We start from the raw sequence: 7,892 nt of genomic DNA, 5'->3' as shown, positions 1-7,892 counted from the left end.
ATGGCTTCCCCCAAAGAATCCTGGGAATGGTAATTTGTGAAGAGCACTGTGAGCGTCCTTCCCAGAGGTGATGTATTCAGACTTGAGGTGAGGTGATGTCTTTTTCTGTTTTTATTAAAGTTATAGATACATCCAAAGTGGTGCACTTCATATACCTGTCTACTCACTGCTTTCCCTAACTATCCTAGCTAAGCAGTCTCTGCAACATTTGAGGAGAGGTGACTCAACGCTTGTGCCTTGGGAGACACTGGCTTAAGTAGGGAAGGTTTTGGCTCATAAACGGAGGCTCCACCTGACTTTCACCCTCTGAAAGGCTCTCTTCTTATGCCTTCTCGCACGGGGCGAGGTGGGTGGGTCTCTAACGACCCATCTGACAGCAGGGCTTCGCTATGTGATGGCACTGTCTCTGGAAGCAGGATGCTGATTGGCTGGGAAGTGTTTGAAGTGCCTGGTGGGGATTCCTGCCCAGAAATGGATGGCACGGGTGGAGAGTTGCTTCCAACTGCTTGGGCGTTGGACTCGCAGGCAGGGCAGAAGCTTCCTTGATGGAAGGTCTGGGCAGGGGAGTTTGGGGGCTGCCAGAACCCTCCCCACTCATATTGCTTCCTTCAGCTCCCAAAGGAGCCTCATCTTCATCTGACTCCCCTTCCTGATCTAACTCTCCCTTCCCCAGTAACACAACACTGAGTGCTGTTAGGAGATTCCTATTCATTCACCTCAATTGCTGGAGTGGTTTAACTGTCAGTTCTTCTTCCCAGAGAACTCCGAGAATTATAAGGGGAATAGTCATCTCCTCACAGCTCTCAGCAACTTGCACAAGATATACCTCCCAGGATTCTATAGGGAAAGTCATGACTTTGTAAACTGTAATACATGTATGATTTGAATGCGGTCATTGTTAGTCACTCATTTTTATGTTGCTTCATACTCCTACATCTTTGCAAAGCCTTTCCCTAATATAATGCATTTTATATGTGTGTATGCGCATATGTATCTGACTATAGATATATTTGTTAGTGTGCACATAGTTCTAAATTGGCTTTTCAGCCCTTAGTCTGGCACCTAGGTAAGACTGATAAAGCATTTTGTGTAACAGAACAACGTGGTTATAAACTGTATCACTTTTCCATTAAGAAAAGAGCAACATTCAGAAAACAGCTTGATAAAAGAAGCAGATGGGATTATTAGAGTGTCCCCAGGAGGCCATAGCTAGCTGTTAGGACCAGAAGGACCCACCTATTTTACACAAAATCAGGTGTACAGTGCTGTCGGGGAACTTTTTTTAGCCCAAGGGCCACATTCCCTTCTGGGGCTACAACTCAGTGTTGGATGGGGCCAGAGCCAACTGTGGGTGGAGCAACAAATGTAAACTTTCCCTTTGTACAGTAGACTAGTTTCTACACACACAATCACACATGCACAAGTGCAAGCATACACCTACTCCTATTCTCCACCCAGGCTTGCAAGAGGCATTATCAGAGTTCAACGACACCTTCCAGCAAGACAAAAGTGCTCAACATGTGAAGTAGAGCCAGTGAGGGGTATGGCCTGGGGAGAGTTCAGCCAAATAGTGAAACTTGGAGGGCCACAATCAGCCCCCTAGATTGGGATTACCTATCTCTGGTTTACACTGATTGGCAGTAGGGTTTAGGGATGGGCAAGAAATTCAATTCAGTTTCATTTCAAGCTGAATCTATCAAATTCGCACTTTCCAAAACAATATGAGAACCTAAACACAGCCATCCTTTGAAATCACACTTATTTGAACTTTGCAATGCAGTTCACCAAAGAAAGTGTTTACAAAAATGTTGTTTTAAGGAAAAGTCTGCATAAAATGAATATATGAGTGAAAATATAGTGCAAAAATTCATTAGGAAAAATGCTTGGAAAATGTGTATATTAGTCAAAGCCTCCTACAAAAAAAGCTTATTAGAAGAAATTTGCACCAAACTGGGAGAAAATTTTCATGAAGATTTTTTAAAATGTAAATTGCTGCAGAAATGTGGAAAACTGAATTTAAGATTGGAAAAATGAGAAACAAAGAGAACTGAAACTGACAGTTCTTCCCATCCTTAACAGGGTTTCAGACTGGATTTCTTTCCTCGTCCTGACTGGAGATGCCAGGGACTGAACCAGAAGTTTTTGAATACACAGCTTGTGCTGTCCCACTGAGCTGCAGGCCTTCCCCCATGAGCTTTCTTGTGCTGTTGCCTATATTCTCAAGGATGATCCCATTTATCTGTTCTTGGTCTCTACTACAGCTCCAAAGATGGTTTACACTGTAATTTGGTCCTTTATGCTGATCTCCTTCCTCCTAGATGATAAGCATTGAATATGGGTCTGTGAGGGAGAGGGAAAGGGCCCTGGGCACTTTTGATTTTCATAATAGACACCATTTTATTAACTGGATCTCTTTTTAGTTTAAGCTATTTCGCTAAGGGCGGTATATAAATTGAAATAATAAATAAATAAACTACAACATGGATCGAGTATCCAGATTGCCCCATGTGTGAATCAGCTGTTAGTGGGTGTGCTCAACAATTTTCTTTCAATGCATTAAGCTACATATCAATAAATAAATACATATTTGTATTTTATTCTATTTTTTAAAGGAAAGATGTACTTTTAATTGATAAAAATGCACGTAATTATTCATTTAAAGCCCTGTTAAACATTTCCTAGATCCAAACTGGTTCTTTGTTGTTTTCTAGTGAAATTAATGCCAATAGATATAGATGGATGTAATACTCTTTAACAATTTTAACCTTACTACTTATCAATGTCAATTCCAAAACAGATTGTATTAAAATTTCCAGATAAACCTGGATAAAAAAGTGTCTTTTTTACATCTGATATATTTGTTCTGGCATAGCTGACTGCAACATCAGGGTAATGTCACTGCTATGGTGGTGTTGCATTATATGTTGTGATTGTGTGCTATCATAGTTGCTGGTGAACCATATGGTAAACACTTAAGTAGCAACACAGCAAATCCTAGGATCAGGTTGTTAAAAGGTATGTTTATTTCTTCTGACCTGTTTTAGTGCCATAAGTCTGAATTTTGCAAATGATCAAATTAAGAGCTCACAAAAGTCAAGATAGAAATAATATACATTATAATGGGTGTGATCCTCAGGAGGTACACCTTAGGATAGAACAGGGCAGACATCAAGCTTGTTTCTTCTTCTTCACTAAAACTCCACTGTCTACAAACCAGAACCAGGTACACAACACACATAGCTAGAATTAAAGGACAGGATCCCTCTGAGCACATCCTGAGCCTAGGAATTTGTTTCCAGTATAAAAGTCCATTCCTGGTTATTTTCCTTCATTTTTGCAGCATAATTTAAGTGGGGCCATTGTGGTGGTAGTGGTGTTAACACTGGAGAGTCAGAAACGTTTGTAGATCTACTGCAAATCGCCCAGAGATCTTCCAGTAGATCTGCCCATGCCTGGTACAGAGCATGAGCTGTGAACCCAGAGGCCATCAGTTAATATCATATTGACTGAATATTACATAGGTTTCCCCTTGTAGTACTGTAATTTGTGGCTGTTGCTTATATTGGTATTAATGTTTTCTCTGATACTTAGCTACATGAGTTAACTGCTACTTTGATAGGCGTGTACTCCACCCTGGGGCCTTTAGGTGAAGGGAAGTTTATACATCAAATAAATAAATAACTCAGCTGTTACAACAGCGGGTGATCTTAGGCAAGGTGTTGTTTTTCAGCCTCAGCTCCTCTACTGTAATACAGGAACAATAAGAGTGGCTTACCTGACAGCACTGATGTAAAAACTGATGAGACAGTGTATCCTGAAGAGCTTTCAGCCCTTTGGAAAAATATTGAAGTACTGTTGTTATTTATTACTAATAATATTGTGCTATTCTCCACTATTAAAATGCTAGCAGTGAAAGAACATAATGAATATGGGATGGGGGGGGAGCAGTCATCCAAAACTGGTGATTGAAATATGGCTTTTGAATACTGAACTGCAGCTAATGGGTCTTTTGATTCAGTTTTTTTGGATTCTGACTCATGAGGGCATTGTTGGGAATGAGATGGCAGATCAGTTGGCTAGGAAGGCTTTGGACTGTAGAGACATTGACCATGTGTTGCCATTGACCATTCTGGAAGTTAAGAGTTGAGTAAAATGGCCAATGTTAGGTGAGTGGCAATGGCAGTGGAAGGTGGGCTTTACAGGTAGGAGTGTTTTCACCTTTTGTCCGTTACTGGAGGATTTCCAAATGCGCAAAAGAGGCAGGTTAGTCTGTTCAGAGGCTGCTTTCACACATGGGGCTAATAGCACTAGTTTAATGGATTAAAAAGGTAGTGCTTCTATCCCGATTTCTAAAATCCCTTTCACACTGCAGTACCTCTTGCGATAAGGAACAGTACTTTTTCAGCCGATATAGCAGCATTTCGCGCAACTGTCTTTCACATAGCTTGTTTTCTTCCCTCACCCATGCACGCAGTTCCCCACTGTGTAGGAGGTCTAAGATCTTGTCCCGTTGCCATGCAAGCCCTCTCCCTTTAGGATCTGACTTTTTAAATTGTTTTAGTTGTATCAAGACGCGGTGTGTGTGGGAAATGCTGCTGCTATCTGCGCCGATGCCGGAATACCGGTACAATGTTCATCAGGCAAAAAGAAAAAAACCCTGTGCAACTAAAGGGTGGGAATGCACTGCATGCTGGGATGCCTGTCACATGAGCAGCAGCAGCTAGTGAAACACTCCCACAATCTTCTGGGTTCCCAGCCTTGCTAACAGATTATTTCTGGTATCATTTATTGTGGAAATTAGCACTACACTTGCACTACATTCCACCAGAATTCCGGAGCTACCTGGTATGTTGTGTGAAAGCTCAGATATAATGCGCAAATTACCAGGTAAGACATCATCAGAATAACAGAATAAAGTGCAGTGTGAAAGCACCCCAAGTCTTGACTAGCCATTGTGCTCTCTGAAATGGTTTGTGTGAGGTTGGGAGGATTGATTCTGAGTGTCGTAAGGTTAGTGGAGTGGAAAAAAACAGTTGATCATGTACTATGGGGCTGTTTGCAGTATGTGGGACACAGAGACCCTCTTGTCCATATGTTTAGTGATTTGGGGCTTACAGACTTGTCAGTGGGGGCTGTCCTTCAGGACAAGAATCTCTGGAGTATCGTGTAGGAGAGATGGCAATTTGTGAAGGCTATGATGCTTTATCAAAGGCTGTGAGTGAAGAATGACAATCCTGTTTGCCAGTAGGTGCTGCTAACAGGGCCTTTCCTTGGTTTTTCTTTACCATTAAACCAAAAGAGGAGGAGGAAAAGAAAACGGTCAGTATATTTATTTATTAACAACTTTTTCTTTATGCCTTTCTGTCAATGGAATACCTAAGGGACTGGGGATGAGGAAGCCAATAAAACATTGTCAAATACACCATAAAATTAACAGAACTAGGACTCTCCCACCCCCAAACTCCAGCCCCTTGCTTGAAGATGTTCACACTTTTAAAAAACAGAAGGCCTAAAGAAAAAATTCCCCTGATCATGCACAGAATGCCTTTCCTTTGTACCTCTGAGCATACAAAGGTGTCTTATACTAAGCCATCTAGCCCTTGATTGTCTGCTCAGACTGGCAACCATTCTCAAGGAGAGAGGTGCCATTTCTAGACCTACCTCAGATCTTAGGAACTGAATGTAGGGCCTCCTCTTTGCAAATGTGTGGTCTTCTACTGAACTATGGTCTCCTGGCCATCTGTCTGGAGCCATCCTCAGGAGTTCCAAGACTGTGGGAGGGAACAAATTGTGGTTGGAATGTGATGCATGCATGCCTGCCCAGCCCCAAACATTCCCATCCCTGCCAGCTCCATCTCTAACCTTTCTGCATTGAGTGGAAAGAACTGTAGGGGGGTTCTTTGTGTGTTGAAGTGTACACTCTTAGAATCCTCCCTGCTTTGGGGAACGCAATGCATGGTCTCCAATTGTAGGAAGGAATCTAAACACATTCAGTCAAATGTACAAAGCATCCCCCTATGGATCATCTTCTTCAATGCAAGAAGGTTGGCAGGGTAGAGCACTGTGCCCCCTGCATGTTTTGTTTCGCAATGCATTCTTTGAAAGCCAGAATAGGGCTTAGGTGGTGTTGGAGTCCAGTATCCTGCACATCCTGTGTGTCCAGGGCAGTGGGTTTTGAACTGGGTGAGAGAGAACCTGGGCTTAAGATGTCAGACAGTCATTTGACTATGAGGGAGAGAGATGTGAGCTCTCCTGCCTTGCCTAGCTAGTCTGAACCATGGGGAGGGGGACTAAGAAGATTCAAAGAGCTGGGTGTATTGTCTAAAGGAATGCACCCCTACATGTCATCCCCCTCTGAGCACACGATTTACATTTTGAGAGGGCTGTGGGTGCAAGTCACAAAATGGCTACTCTGGAACATGACATCACAAAATGGGTACCACATCTAAAAAAGCATAAAAACATACAGAACAAAACAAAATAGTATGTACATACCCCCCCTCCATCAGTCCCCATCAAGGGAGAAAAAGGGCACCTAAATCAGCGAAAGTTACACTCGCTCACAGAGAGAAGCTATTTGCATCTTTCCTTGGTTCAAAATGAAAGCAAGGGTGGATGGGTGTTTAATCCCAGCATTCAATGAATTCTGGGCACGTTTCAGGGGACATGCACAATGCAGGAAAGGCCAAGCCACTACAAACATGAACTGAGCAGGAAGAGCAAACACTCTGTTGCACATTGTGGATTTCTGAGGGGATATTTACTGAGACCTGTCCTGAGTACCATAAGAGGCACTGGCAGGCATGCTGGCAGCTGCGGACAACATGTTGGTGACTCCATATTCTGATCACTCCACCATGCTGGCTTTCAGTCACCAACTGCTTCTAAAAGCTGTGTTTTTGATGAAGTGCAAACAGCCATTCCAGACTCATCTCAGTGAGTAGCTGCCAGCAACACAATATCCCTACAACATGAGTAATACATTGCGGGAACAAGTCTGGACACTTAATACAACGTGGTTACAACACTACTTTTATATTGCACAAAAGCCTTATTGTGTTAAGGTCCTAGAGATGTTGAATGCCATCTTCTTACTGGCTTGCTTTGAAACTATTTTGTGTGTGTTGTTTGGAGTAGAAGCACATCCACTCAAGTGTAATATCAAGTTAACTTTCTGAACAGAATCTGTACATTCACAAAGCAATATTATGTCAGAGTGAGGGCTCCCCCAGCTCCCCCAGCGCATTGGTGTCATTAAATTGGATGAAAACCTGTAACTGAATAGACTCTGCAGTCAGAATGGGTGAACTTTTTTTTTAAAGTCTGTATTATCTATAAAATTGGCTTAATAAGTGTCCACAGTTATTTATGTCCTTAGGTCTTGTTATCAGAAACACAGAATAGCAGCCAAGGACAGCTACTCTCTGGGCTCTTTATATGATTATTATTATGAGGCAATGGTATTATTGTTCTGTCAGTCGTCAGTCAGCACACATACACCTTGCTAAATTAAGAATAAAATACAATAAGTACAAGTTAACTTGGTGCCCCAGTGTGAGCAGCATCAGCTGTTTCTTCTTCATTGTCACATTTGAAGGATGGAGAGCCAAAAAATAACACGCTGAAGGAACAATTGATTCTCTATATTCTATTTTAGCAGGTAGTCTTTTGCAAGGGAACTACTGATTTAGACTTTTTGTGTGTTTGTCAAAAATACTTCTTTGCAACATCAAGAGTTTTTTTGTGGTTGTTTTTTTACACAATGAAATTGAAAGAAACGAATACCAAGGCTGAACTGAAAATCCAATTTCCGACTTATGGCTACCTGTGAACACCTAAGGGCCTGTTTTGAGGATTGAAGATGGCACACCTATTATTCATATTTGGGTTTT

The sequence above is a fragment of the Rhineura floridana genome, chromosome 1, assembly GCF_030035675.1.
Source record: "Rhineura floridana isolate rRhiFlo1 chromosome 1, rRhiFlo1.hap2, whole genome shotgun sequence".
In the NCBI taxonomy this organism is placed as follows: domain Eukaryota; kingdom Metazoa; phylum Chordata; class Lepidosauria; order Squamata; family Rhineuridae; genus Rhineura; species Rhineura floridana.
This window is presented reverse-complemented; position numbering follows the sequence as displayed.